The sequence below is a fragment of the Phyllostomus hastatus genome, unplaced genomic scaffold (genome assembly GCF_019186645.2).
Source record: "Phyllostomus hastatus isolate PE091 unplaced genomic scaffold, TTU_PhHast_1.1 phas_scaffold_1674, whole genome shotgun sequence".
NCBI classification, from domain to species: Eukaryota; Metazoa; Chordata; class Mammalia; order Chiroptera; family Phyllostomidae; genus Phyllostomus; species Phyllostomus hastatus.
In genome coordinates, this window is record NW_025334011.1 from 10571643 (window position 1) to 10584577 (window position 12935).

Sequence of the window (12935 nt, forward strand, 5' to 3'; positions counted from 1 at the left end):
AGCAACTGTAGCATGATGTTCCTTCTGCTCTAGTACCAGAAGCCACAGAAGGAATTTTGCCACAAGTTTCATGCCAAGATCCTACATCAAAATCTCCGACACAGTAGTTTTTGGAATCCCCAGATCAGCTTCTAGTTCTCACACTGTCAGTTGCTGATCTTTGTTGATTGCAGCCTTTACACATTCAACATTCTCAGGTGTTCTGCTTGTTGTGGGCCTTCCAGAACGTGGATCACATTCAACAAGATTCTTGATGATCTTTGAAGTATTTATGCCAGACTTTTATTTGCGTAGCAGTCATTGCATCATCCCTGAAAGCATTCTGAATCATCTGAATAATTTCTGAAGAGGAATGTTCAAGCTTAATGCAAAATATGATGCATATTTGTTGCTCTATTTGCTCAGTCATTTTGAATGTGATGGCCACACAGTACACATGCTCACTCAGTGGCATCTACTGCCCTCACTGACTTGTACAATGAAGTTGTCATTGTTTACACATGTACATTCCAGTCTATTCTCCTTGGCTACCAGGTTACACCAATATTGAGCAAACCATTCCCATGATATTAACAATGGCTGGACTTTTTCCAGACTGACCTCATACATACTGGCAAACATGATACTCTAATCTGGCAAATTATCTGATAAAATAGATGAAGCCAGAATATTTAAATTACAAAGATACTAGAAAAAAATTTAAGTTAACATTTCATTTTTGTTTAACTTTTTGAAGAAGTAAATTATTCTCATGGTTTGAATATCAAAAATTTAAATATGAATACAATGAAAAGTCTTTCCTGTGTTTTCGATCTGCTTATTTCTCATACTTCGACAGTTAGTGCTAGTTTAATGCATCTACAAGTCAGTACACTATTCTGCAGCATTTTCCTGCTTTTTTTTTCATTCAACAAAAAAGTCTTGAAGATAGTAATATGAAAACATAAGGAACTTTGTCTTTTTTGTTAACAGCTACATATCACATTCAAATATATGGATATCATAATTTAACTAGTGTCCTGCTGATGGATATTTAAATTGCTCCCAATCATTTGCTGCTTTCAGCAATGCAAGAAATACCTTATCATCCCTAGTGTGTGAAAATTTATCTGTGGGATAAATCCTTAGAAGTGAAATTGGAGGTTCAGACTACATACATATGCATCTGAAATTTTGATAGATACTGCCAAATTCCTGTTTCTCAATAGCCTAGACAAAGCAATAATGCCAGAAACAATTTTATGCTTTTTCATTTAGAAATGCACAACGAAAAATGGGTTACCTATTTAAAAATTAGGAAGCAGGACAAGTTTTTTCAGCAATTTACAGACTACATTTTCAATCAAAGATACATCCAACAGAAATTTATTGTGCACTTACTACATGCCAAGTGCTTTTTAGGCACTTGGGAAATATATAATCAAACACCTCACGCACACACATCAAACTCAAAACCTCTCCCTTTGTGGAGCTTACATTTGAATTATACATTTTAGAACTCTATGTTACTTCTTAAGAAGCCAATTAAATGTAATTATCTTGAAAATGAACTGTTGATATCCTGAGCAAAGGAACCAGGCATATGCTGCCACTGTTATTTAAAAACTAACTATAGTCAATGTTGCATATGATTTTACAGCTCCCCATCAGGTTCTTTTAAAACTACACACTTGAGTGAGAGCTCTTTTTATCTGCCTCCATCTGCTGTTGGTAGTGATCAGCATACTGTGGGCAGTGTGGTATCATCTGAGATTAGGTTGTGAAATAGGAAGTGGAGTTACAGGCAGATCTGCAAGTATATGCAAACTGTTGCTGAAACCAAGGGTGTCCAATTCAGGTTTGGAGAGTAGGGAAGATAAGGTTATCAATATATTCCCATCAGTGCAGTTTACTTTTTGCAGTCTATCCTTGTTTTGGTTCTAGAAAGAGGTCAAAAGAGATTCTATAAAAAATATTCGAAGCATACAACAGCAACGCTCCATATGCTGAATACGGGAATAGAAATGTCAACATGTTAGAAACTGAGGGAGACAGAAAAGAGCATTGGTGCCAAGAAAAAGGTGGTAGCAAGTACAATGACAGAGAAAGTATGGTCTCAGGCTTATTTTAAGTATTTTTCCTTTGTAAGAGGAGTGTCTTAAAACTTTAGCCCTCCATTAGATTTAATTTTATAAGGTGATAAACGACAGCTTTTAAAGTGCCACCAATATCCTACTTGGTTCTTAGCAATCTTTAAAGAACAATTGGGAGTTCCACTTATGATAAGGAAGCCAGACACAATGGCATCTTCAAGTATGAGGTGAAGAACAGAAAAGAGCTAATTCCATTGAGTGGCTCTTGAATCACATCTTGGCAGCTCCCTATTAAAATTTCATATCGGCACCATAAAAACCACAATCAACAATTGGCTATTGAAAGAGTGGTTTCTGAAGTCCTAATGTTTATCACTTAAGTTTTTCAGTCATTGAATTTTATAACTTTTGAGTTTCGTCAACACGCTCCTTTAATTGCAGAGGTCGGGAAGGGTGAAATGGCAATGGTAGAATTCAGGTCTCTTTCTAGATTTTTAGTCCATCAAGAAAAACCTTTAACACTCTGCCTTCCGGATTCTGGGTTGCCACAGAGCAAAAAGTATAAACTGGAATGACTTTGGGCAATGACACAGTAGCCCCCGTGGGGCGTGCACACAGCAGGCCCCGTGAATGCCTGGGCGCTGAGGGTGAGTGGTCATGCAGCTCTCAAGCCGCCAGTCCGAGGAGCGGATGCTACTGGGTCCCAGGGGCCTCCTCCGCCCAGAGTGTGCACACCTGGCCCAGCAGTCTGCTCGGGTCGCTCCGGCAAAGGACATGTCCGCATGGGTCGGGTGATGGACTCAATGACTCTAGAGTTCCGTTTTGTCCTTTGGAGGCAGCACTTTCTCCGAGTCTCCTGGGGATTTCGGGGTTCCGTGAATCGCTGACCTCGCTCAACCACAGCTCCCGGCAGGCCAGTGGGCCCTGGACGGGATCGCGTAAGGACCACCGCCCCACTGTCTTCCCTGGGCTCCATTCCTGCCACTCTAGCCCTAGGTCTGTTTCCATTTCGCTCTTCCCTCATTTTCCCCACGAGCGTTTTCTCAGCACTTCCCACTTCATGTTTACCAAGTGCTTACGCCCACTCACTTTCCAGCTCCCTCAGGCTCCAAACCCTCGGCCCCTCCCTCTCCTGGATCAGCAAGTCCGATTCACCTCGCGCTTCCCCGTCGTCACGTGCTCTGAGCCCCGCCCCCACGACCACGTGACCCGCCCCCCCCCGCCCCCGCGCCGGCGCGCTCCGACGTGCCCTGGAACTTACCCTCCTGCGGAGACTAGCCTGCGGGAAGCTGCCGGACGCGGTTGCCTTCAGGCTCGATTCAACTACCCGCAGCCCCCTTGCTGGGTGAAGAGGCCGCTGCCTGCGAGAGGCCACCGTGCCTTCGGTAAGGTGGTGGACGCGGGGCCCCGCGTACGAGGGCAGGTTGGTGGGGCGCTGCACAAAGGCGCTCCGGGGCCGGAGCTTAGTCCTCCGAGGGCGGCGGAGTTGGGGGTGCCGAGGTGCGCGCGAGGTATGGTGGAGAGGGCTGCCTGAGGGGTCGGGGCGCGAAAGTGGCCTCGGACCATTAAAGGGGCTGTTGCTAGCTTAGGGGCTGACGTAGGCGAGAGGGTTTAAATGGCTAGAAGTTGTGGCTCCTTAGCCCCCCGGTTTCCTGACTTCCTGTGTGAGGGCAGCGCCCGCCCCGCCCCCAAGAAGGAGGGAGTAGGGGTGTGTGTGTGTGTGTGTGTGTGTGTGTGTGTGTGTTAAGGACTGGCTGGTGCCGCCCTCCTTCCTTGCCTCCTGCTGCTGCGTGTGTGCCCCTCCCTACCTGCTGTAGGGTGTTTAAACCTCCGCCCATCCAGGGATCCCACCTAGGGCCTCCATTCCTGGACTGTTGACCTTAAACTGGGCGCTTTCATCTCTGCAGTCTTTAGAGGTGCCCCACCCCTGCTGAATAGATGTTTGCTACTTTTCTGGGAGGAATCTCCTCAGAGTCCTTGAATTTAAAACATCCTCTTTACAAATGTGCTGCACTCCTCTCATCTTAGGGTACTGATCGTTTTCCAAGACAGTCTACTGCCCTAAATTTTTTGTTACTGCAAAAGGCCTCTTAGAAGAAATGTGCACATGGTCATCTGTAGAGAAATAGGCACAGCCTTTAGTTTAACAGGCCTGTGATGTTTTCCTTTTAGATGCAGCAGCGGTTTTAAATGCATTTGCAAAAGCTCAGAAAGCAAAATGTTTAAAGCATATCTTTATGGAAGTTCTGATACCATTTCAAGTGAAGTGTGTGTTGTGGGAATAGGCTGTTAACAGTCCTATTGCCTTATGGGTAATGGTGACATATGGAAGTAGATTTTATTGATCATTTATGCATATATTGCTGTAAGGGGAGGTAATGTGGAGGAGCATTGAATAAGGAGTCACTTGCGTTCTGGTTCAGATTCTCCCAGACATTTCTAAAGGTGAGAACTTGAAAGATTGAATATTACAGTGAAAGGTTATTAAAAAGTATATTGTCCCTAGCCACGCCTCTTTCAGATTTAAAGGTTAGGAAATGGTGGCCTGGAGATGTATTTGTTCATATCCAGTACTCCTTACATGATCTTCAGGAGGATGTATTAGAGAATGGGTCATCTTTCTATACCTTTTTTGGCCTGGCTTCTGCTGTTAGTATTTTTCTTTCTCTTTGTTTTAAAAATACTCCTGGAACCGTTGCAGAGCAGGGATTAGGATCCCAGAACAGTGACTAAAAGTAGGCTGTGAAGACTTGACCCTGAGCCGTGCAACCTCAAGAGTTAGACGGGCTGGGCACATATGTGTGATCCATGGTCGCATGTAGTTCAGCTGCTTTGGAGGTGTTTCTTTGTGGGAAAAGTACTGTAACAGATCGTGTGTGTGTGTGTGTATGTATGTATATGTCCCAGTCTTTGTTGACAGATACCGGTTTGTACTTTGTCAATCATAGGAGTCAGAGAAGATTGCTAACTCACTCATTCTTTGTGCCGTCTGTATATATTAGTGTCTGTTATGTAGTCAGTGTTTTATGTAACTTGGTATATTTTTTTACTACACCAGTTGAGATGCACAACTAAACATATAAATGCTGTAGTAAAATAGCATATTATTTGTAGTTAATCATTTGGCTTTTTTCCCATTAATTGGAAAGAATCTGTTGAGTGCTTTTTGTAAAAGGTAGATAGAAAGTGGAATTTACAAATTGAAGTACTTTAGGTTACTCAGTCGACATTTCTGAGAATAAAAGGCTAATAAAAATTCTAAATTGACTAAAACAGTGAATTTGACGTTTTGTAAAATTATTAAATGATAGTACTAATATTTGGCTTATCTGATAAAATTGGTACTAGGAAAAAGCAGCTAAAGGTGAATCTACCTAGATCAGGGATTATAATTTATGATAAATAGTGGGGGAGAAAAGTGAAGTTATAACTTTTATAACAGTTTTAATTATATGTTGCAAAAATTGCAAATATGCACTGTTTTGTAGAATGAATCAGATGTGAAAAGGTATGATGCTACCATATAGCATCATTGTACTTCAAATCCTACTTTTCAAATTATGCTCTTTTGAGGTACCCATCCAGCCACTATCTGTGTGGTTTGTCTTTTTTTCAGTTGTTAACAGGTCTGATTGTGCCACTTCCTCATTTGTGGATGGCTTTGCGGTGATTCAGCCATTTTCCTATTACTTTTATTGACTTAATAAATATCCTGCAGTTTCAGTTTGCTGTTGATACAGCTTTTCCTTTGACCTGAACTGCGAATGCTGACATCTCTAAGTGCCCCTCCCTTGTTGGTAATCTAGTGCTTCTCAGACTTCAGTGTGCATGGGAATCATCTGAACTCTAACAAGCCCCCATATAACACCCATGCTGCTCTTTCTACCAGACACAGATCACTGCTGTCTGGTAGAAATAAATGCTGTCATCTGTGTAATTTTGAAGTTTTAAGTAGCTACATTATAAAAGTAAAAAAAGGGAAAAAACCCAAGTGCAATAAATTTTTATCATTTTATCATGTAATCAATACAAAATTATTAATAAGATATTTATATTCTTTTTTTTAACTAAGTCTTCGAAATTGCATGTGCACTTTACAGCACATCTCAGTTTGGATTAGCCTCACATCAAATGCTCAGTAGCCATATTTAGCTAGTGATTGGTAGCACAGGTCTGGTGTCTAGAATCCAGATCAGTGCTATATTAAGTTTATTTTAGGTTGGCCACATCTGCAACCTTTTGGAATTTGTTAGGCATGTAAATTTTGGGGCTCTATCTCATACCTACTTGTTTTAGAATACCTGGATTTCAGTAACTTGTATTTTGAAAGCTACAGAATGTGACTATACAATGTATATGTGGTATTCTGAATGGGATCTTAGAACAGAAAAAAGTTTTTTAGGGAAAAACTAATCTGAATAAGTATCAACATTGTTATCAGTATTGTTCATTGAGTATGACAAACACCATACTAATGTAAGATAGCAGGGGAAATTGTGGACAGGGTAGATGGGGAACTCTCTGTACTGTCTTGGCAATGATTCTGTAAACTTTAAAGTGGTAGCTCCCCAGGTGATTCCATTTGCAGTGCGGAAGCTGGTCAAGGTACAGGCCTGGGTTGCAGTTCCAGTCCCAGGTCTGGGCACTTACAGGAGGCAACCAGTTGATGTTTCTCACATCAGTGTTTTCTCCCTCTCTTTCTCCCTCCCTTCCCCTCTCTCTAAAATCAAAAATTAAGATTAAAACATTTTTTGAGGAGTAGTGATTTAGATCAGTAACATGACCTACACTACTGCAGCTTGGGTGGCAGGATGGAGGCTAACATTATGTTGGGTAGGGTAATAATAGTATTTTTGTAATATAACTAAAACTTGTAAGGCACTTACCATGTGCCAAGCATTATACCATGTGCTTTATACATACCTACTCTAATTCTCCCAGTATGTGGAATGCCCTACTAATAAGCTTTGTTTCACAAATGGAAAAAAAAAAACTGAGGCTCAGAGAGGTTCAGTGATGTAAGTCACATAGCTACTTACTAGCAAGAGGCAGAAACAGGGATGGATGTTTGAGGAGGGAGTAATGTCATAAGCTATCAGTTAATTTGTGAGTATTTTTCTACTCTGAGAACTTTGCTTTTTTGAGTAAGCAATGATTAGTGTGGATGTTCTGTATCAGCTCTTGTAGTTTATAAAGTACTTTTTCTCTTTTCATTCTCACAAGGATCTTTGGAAGTTGTTTTCCAAATAAGTGAAGATGTTCAGGGTTTGAGAGCGGATATGTGGCAGATCCTAGATATAAATTTCAGGCCTCTGACAGTAAGTTATATGCTCTTTCCTTTTACTACAGAAGAATTTAGAAAGTGGTGTCTTTAAAAGTTTGCTGAAAATTACCTCTATTTTCCTATATATACTAGTGGTTTACTTAAAAATTCAATTTTATTGAGGTATAATGTATACACTAAAATACATTAAACCAACAATAAAGAGTACAGATACCTATGCCAACATGGATGAGTCTCAAAAGCATTATTCTGAGTAAAACAAACCAGACATAGAAAGCTACAAGTATGATTTGTGAGTACTTTTCTGTTACAACTTTGCTGCCTTGAGTAAGCAATGTTTAGTGTGATGCTCTCTATCAAGCTTTATAGCTTACTTTTTCCCCCCCACATTTTCTCTTTACATTTTCACAAGGATCTTTGGGGGTTTGTATTGTTTCCTTTTTACAGATGGATGTGTTTGCTTAGGCATTCACCAGATGATAGGCCTTTGGGTCATTTCCAGTTTCTTACTCTTATGAATAAAGCTGTTATGAATGCCCCTTGTAAGGCCTTTGCATGAACTTACTATTTTTTTCTCTTGGTTAAATACCTAGAAGAGGATTTGCTAGATCATCTGGTAAATGTATGTTCATAAGAAATTGCCAAAATATTTTCCAAAGTGGCTGTATCATTCTACATTCCCCACCAGTAGTGAATGGGAGTTCCAGTTGGTGTTATCCTTACCAAATACAAATAATAGGTTTAATTCCATTCTAGCAGGGGGGTAGTGATATCTGGGAATTTTAATTTGCATTATTAGGGTTTTGTTTAACAGCTTTATTGAGGTATAATTACTGTATAATATTTAAGTGTCCAATTTGATAGGTTTTCACATATGCACTGTGAAGTGCATACCATTATCACCATTATTAAGGTAATGAACATATTTATCACCTCCCCCCAAAAAAAAATTTTTCTTGAGCCTCTTTGTAATTCATTGTCCTGTTCCCTGGTGACTTTTGATCTGCTTTCCGTCACTATGGATTATATTTTCTAGAATTTTATGCAGATAGAATTTTTATAGTACACACTCTATCTTGTCTGGATTTTTTTCACCCAGCAAAATTATTTTGAGATTTATCCAGTTTTTTGTGTGTATCAGTGGTGGTTTTTTTGTTTTTTGTTTTTTTTATACAATTGGTGAGTGATAGACCCATATGTGGGTACACTGCAATTAGTTTATCCACTCACCTGCTGATAGACATTTGGGTTGATCCCAATTTGGGGCTATTACAAATAAAGCTGCCATGAACATTCACATACAGGTCTTTGTGTTGTCATGTGCTTTCATTTCTTTTGGGTAAATCCCTAGGAGTATAATCCCTGTATCATATAGTAGATATTCTTTTAAACATTTAAGAACCTGCCAGCCCTGGCTGGTATGGCTCAGTGGATTGAATGTCATTTTGTGAACCAAAGGGGTGCTGGTTTGATTCCCAGTCAGAGCACATGCCTGAGTTGCTGGCTAGGTCCCCAGTTGGGGATGCACAAGAGGCAACCATTTGATGTTTCTCTCCCTCTCTTTCTCGCTCTGTTCCCCCTCTCTAAAAATAAGATAAGTAAAATCTTCTATAACAAAACAAAGAACCTGCCAAACTTTTTCCAAAATACTTTTGCTATTTTACATTTCCACCAGCAGTGAGAGTTCTAGTTCCTTCACATTCTCAAAAATAGTAGTGTTATCAGTATTTTAAACTTTAGCCATTCTAGTAGATGTGTAGTATTATTTCTTTGGTTTTCATTTGCATTTTCCTAATGACTGAAGATTTTGGGCATCTTTTTATGGGCTTATTTATTACTGTCTTCTTTGGATGTTTATATCTTTTGCCCATTTTTATTGGATTATTTGTGTTATTGACATGTACAGTTCTTCATATGTTCTAAATATGAGTTGTTTGTTGGAGATACATGTTCATGAGGGAAATTGAGCTGTAGATTTTCTTTCTTACAATGTTTTTGGTTTGGGCATTGTGATAACACTAATCTCATATAATGAGTTAGGATGTTTTCCCTCTTTCAGTTTTCTTTGAGAGGTTTGTATAGAATTTATATTATCATCTTTACACTTTTGGTAAATCACTAGTGAAGCCATCGGGGCCAGGAGTTTTCTTTCTGGGATGATTTTTAAAGACAGATTCAATATTTTTAATAGATACAGGGCTCTTTGGATTACCTGTTTCTTAAGCAAGCTTAGGTAATGTCTTTCAAGAAATTTGTCCAGTTCATCTAAGTTGTTGAGTTTATTGGCATAAAAATCATGGCATTATCTTCCTTTTGCTGTCTTAATCTGTAGTTATGTCCTTTGTCTTATTCCTGATATTGGTAATTTGTGTTTTTTCTAATTTGTTCTTGATCAGTTTGGCTAGAGGATTATCAGTATTACTGACCTTCTCAAAGAACCGCCTCTGGTTTCATTTATTTCCTCAAACATTTTACCATTTTCTCTTTTATTGATTTCTACTCTGATCTTTATCATGTTCCTTTTTCTTCTTGCTTTGGGTTTATTTTTCTCTATTTAGTTTCTTAGAGTGGAAGCTTATGCCATTGATTTGAGATGTTTTTCTTTTCTAATAGGGGCATTTAGTGCTATACATTTTCTCTAAGCACTACTTAGCTGCATCCAACAAATCTTGAGATTTCATGTTTTCATTTGCATTCAGTCCAAATTTCCTGTTTAATTTCTGCTTTGACCACTGAGAAAAATAACCATTTAGAAAAGTGTTTTTTAGATTCTTAACAAATTTGGGGGTTTTAGGATACCTTTTTATTAATTTATAATTTAATTTAATTATCAGAGAAAACACTTTGTATGATTTCAGTTTTTTAAAAATGTATTGAGATTTGTTTCATGGCCCAAGATATAGTCTAAGGAAAATGTGTGTTTGTAAGAAGCTACTGAGCAGACTGTACCATTTAGCATTCTCACTAGGACTGTTTGATGATTTTTGTTGTTGATATCCTTGTCAGCACTTCGTGTCGTCTTTGAAGAAAAAACCTTTATCTATTGTAGTTGGCTTGTGGTGATACGTTGTGTTGGTTTTAATTTGCATTTTTAGGTTTTTAATGTTTTGTAAAATAATTTAAACTTGAATAAAAATTAAGAATCATGGAGAGTTTTCTTTTTTTCCAGTAGAGGACAGAAAGCTCTGAGGGATTTGTAGTATAGTTCATTATTTGTGTTTATTTGCTTTTTAATACAGGGTGAGGAAAAGGTAGGTTTACAGTTGTTCATATGGAAAATGATACAATAATTAATAAACAATAATACAAGAATAAACTGTCTCATGTACTAACAACTGTAAACCTGCTTTTGCTCACCCTGTATTTACATTGAAGGAGGATCTGTAAAAGCCGTACGATGATTTTAGTGACCTTTGTGGGTTTTGAGCAGACTGGTGCCAGGTGATTTAAATGTTATTCTCCAGTGACTATTTATTGTGGTAATATGTATACTTACAATGTTTCATGTATATAAAACCCTTCCTTTTTTTTTTTAGCTATTCATCCACCTATGGATAGTAGATTTGCTTCAACCTTTTTGGCTATTGTGAATACTGTTGCCGCAAACATGGGTGTTCACATATCTGTTCAAGTCCTTGTATTCAATTCTTTTGGATGTGTATCCAGAAGTGGAATTGCTGGATCATGGTCATTTTATTTTTAATGTTTTGAAGAAATTCCATGCTGTTTTCCCTGTGGTTGCACTGTTTTACATTCCCACCAGCAATCCAGAAAACAGAATTTTTTCTCCTCACCAACACTTGTTATTTCTGTTTTTTTGTTACTGTTGTTGTTTTACAGCAGCCATCTTAATGGATATGAAGTGGTTTTGTATTGTGGTTTGGATTTGTATTTCCCTAATTCTTGTGATGTTGAGCATCTTTTCATGTGCTTACCAGCCATTTGTATATCCGTGTACTCAAGTCCTTTGCCTACAGTGGGGCTTCTTACCTCAATGTTAATTTGAAGTAGATTGGCATAATATAACCATTGTAAAGAGTATGTCTTTTTAAAGTAAGTTACTCATGTCCAACTAGTACTTTGTGAGGGCCAAATGTTAATAATCACCACACGTGTATATGTACTTACCTTTGTTTTGTGGGTTATATCTCTTTTAAAGCATGGGGTTATGCAAACATTTGAAAGTGGTTGAGTGTGAGTAGTCATTTCAGAGGTTTTTCTTTGAGAGGGTAATGTGTATAGTTTCAGAGGAATATCTGCATGGGTGGGATTTGGGGGCCATTGTGCCAGGGTAACCAATAGATTTGTGCAGTTGTGACATGAAGGAAGTTTTTCTTCAAGAGTAAGTTATTAGAGGTTTAGAAATCCTATTACATTTTATAAAGACCAAGGTTATGATTTTCTTATTAGTATATAGCACCTTGTATAATGACATGGACTGAGACTGGACTGCGAATGGGTGTTTACCCAGAGGAAAATCAAGGTGTTGTTACTACAAGAGGTGGGGGATGCTGAGATGCCACAGAGGCAAGATCAAAATGATGTGAACTGTTTTTAAAAAAAAACTTAATATCTTTCTGTTTGTTAAACCAATTATTTTAGAAAGTTCTTATTAAGAAATTGAAATACGGGACCCAGGTGTTGAGATATAGAAGGAAGAATACATTGCTTGGAGTGCATTCAGAAGGAAGTAAAGAGGAAGCTGAAAACTGTAGAAGCAGAATGATCATCATAAAAGGGTAGTTTTATAGATTCTTGTGAAGCTGTTGTCCACATAGGTAGTAGTTTTTGGTGAAATAGAATCTGAAGGAAAAGAAAGTTAATCTTTTTGCTCAAGAAGAAAATTCGTATTGTTCTTCAGACATTTTACTGATTTTGAGGGGTTTTGTTTTGTTTTTTAGGTTTCCTTTTTAGGTTTGTTTTTTAGATCTTCTTTGTATCCTACATCATCATATTAAAACTCTTAGTTTGTGCAGGTGGCTCTCAAAGGGATTAAAACCCAGTTAGTGCTTACTGTTTTTTGGTCTAAAAGGGAGCTTGATCAGGGCTCTTTACTACAGTACTGAGCTTGTGAAATTTTTTTGAATGCAGTACACTTCTCACTTTCTGGTCTGTTATATATTAACTGGGTCAGTATTTGCATCTCCATATATGAGATCATTTTTACAATAATTTTGAAGGTTTTACAATAATTTTGAAGGTTGTACAACCACAGGTAATGGAAAACTCTAGTACCTCTTAAATAGTTGTAATTTGTGTTTTGGCAAGAAATATAGGCAATGTGAAATTCTCTATAAATACATTGTTTAAAAGTAAAGAAGAAAGGAAATACAAATTTATTTAAATCATTTAAATGTAGGGCAATATAACATATGTTTGTCTGAATATCAGATACGCATGATGTCACTTTAAATATGAGATAAAGTTAAGACAGTTGTCTAGCCCTGGCCAGGAGACTCAGTTGTTTGGAGTGTCATCCCATACACCACAAGGTTGTGGGTTTGATTCCTGGTCAGGGCACATGCAGAAGGCAGCTGATGGATGTTTTTCTCTGTCATTGATATTTCTTTCTTGCACTC

At 38.3% G+C, this 12935-nt stretch overlaps 1 protein-coding gene across 3 annotated transcripts in view; it reads left to right on the plus strand.

The window, feature by feature from the left end:
* Positions 1 to 3312: 3312 nt before the first annotated feature.
* Positions 3313 to 12935, plus strand: part of ARHGAP12 (Rho GTPase activating protein 12) — a 111265-nt gene continuing 101642 nt past the window's right edge. For 2 of the 3 annotated variants that reach the window (XM_045857884.1, XM_045857886.1), the window contains exon 1: positions 3313 to 3457. The gene's annotated coding sequence lies outside the window, so the exon portion shown is untranslated. Of the gene's footprint in view, positions 3458 to 7295; positions 7391 to 12935 lie in introns of all 3 variants that reach the window. The other variant, XM_045857885.1, reaches the window with a different exon arrangement.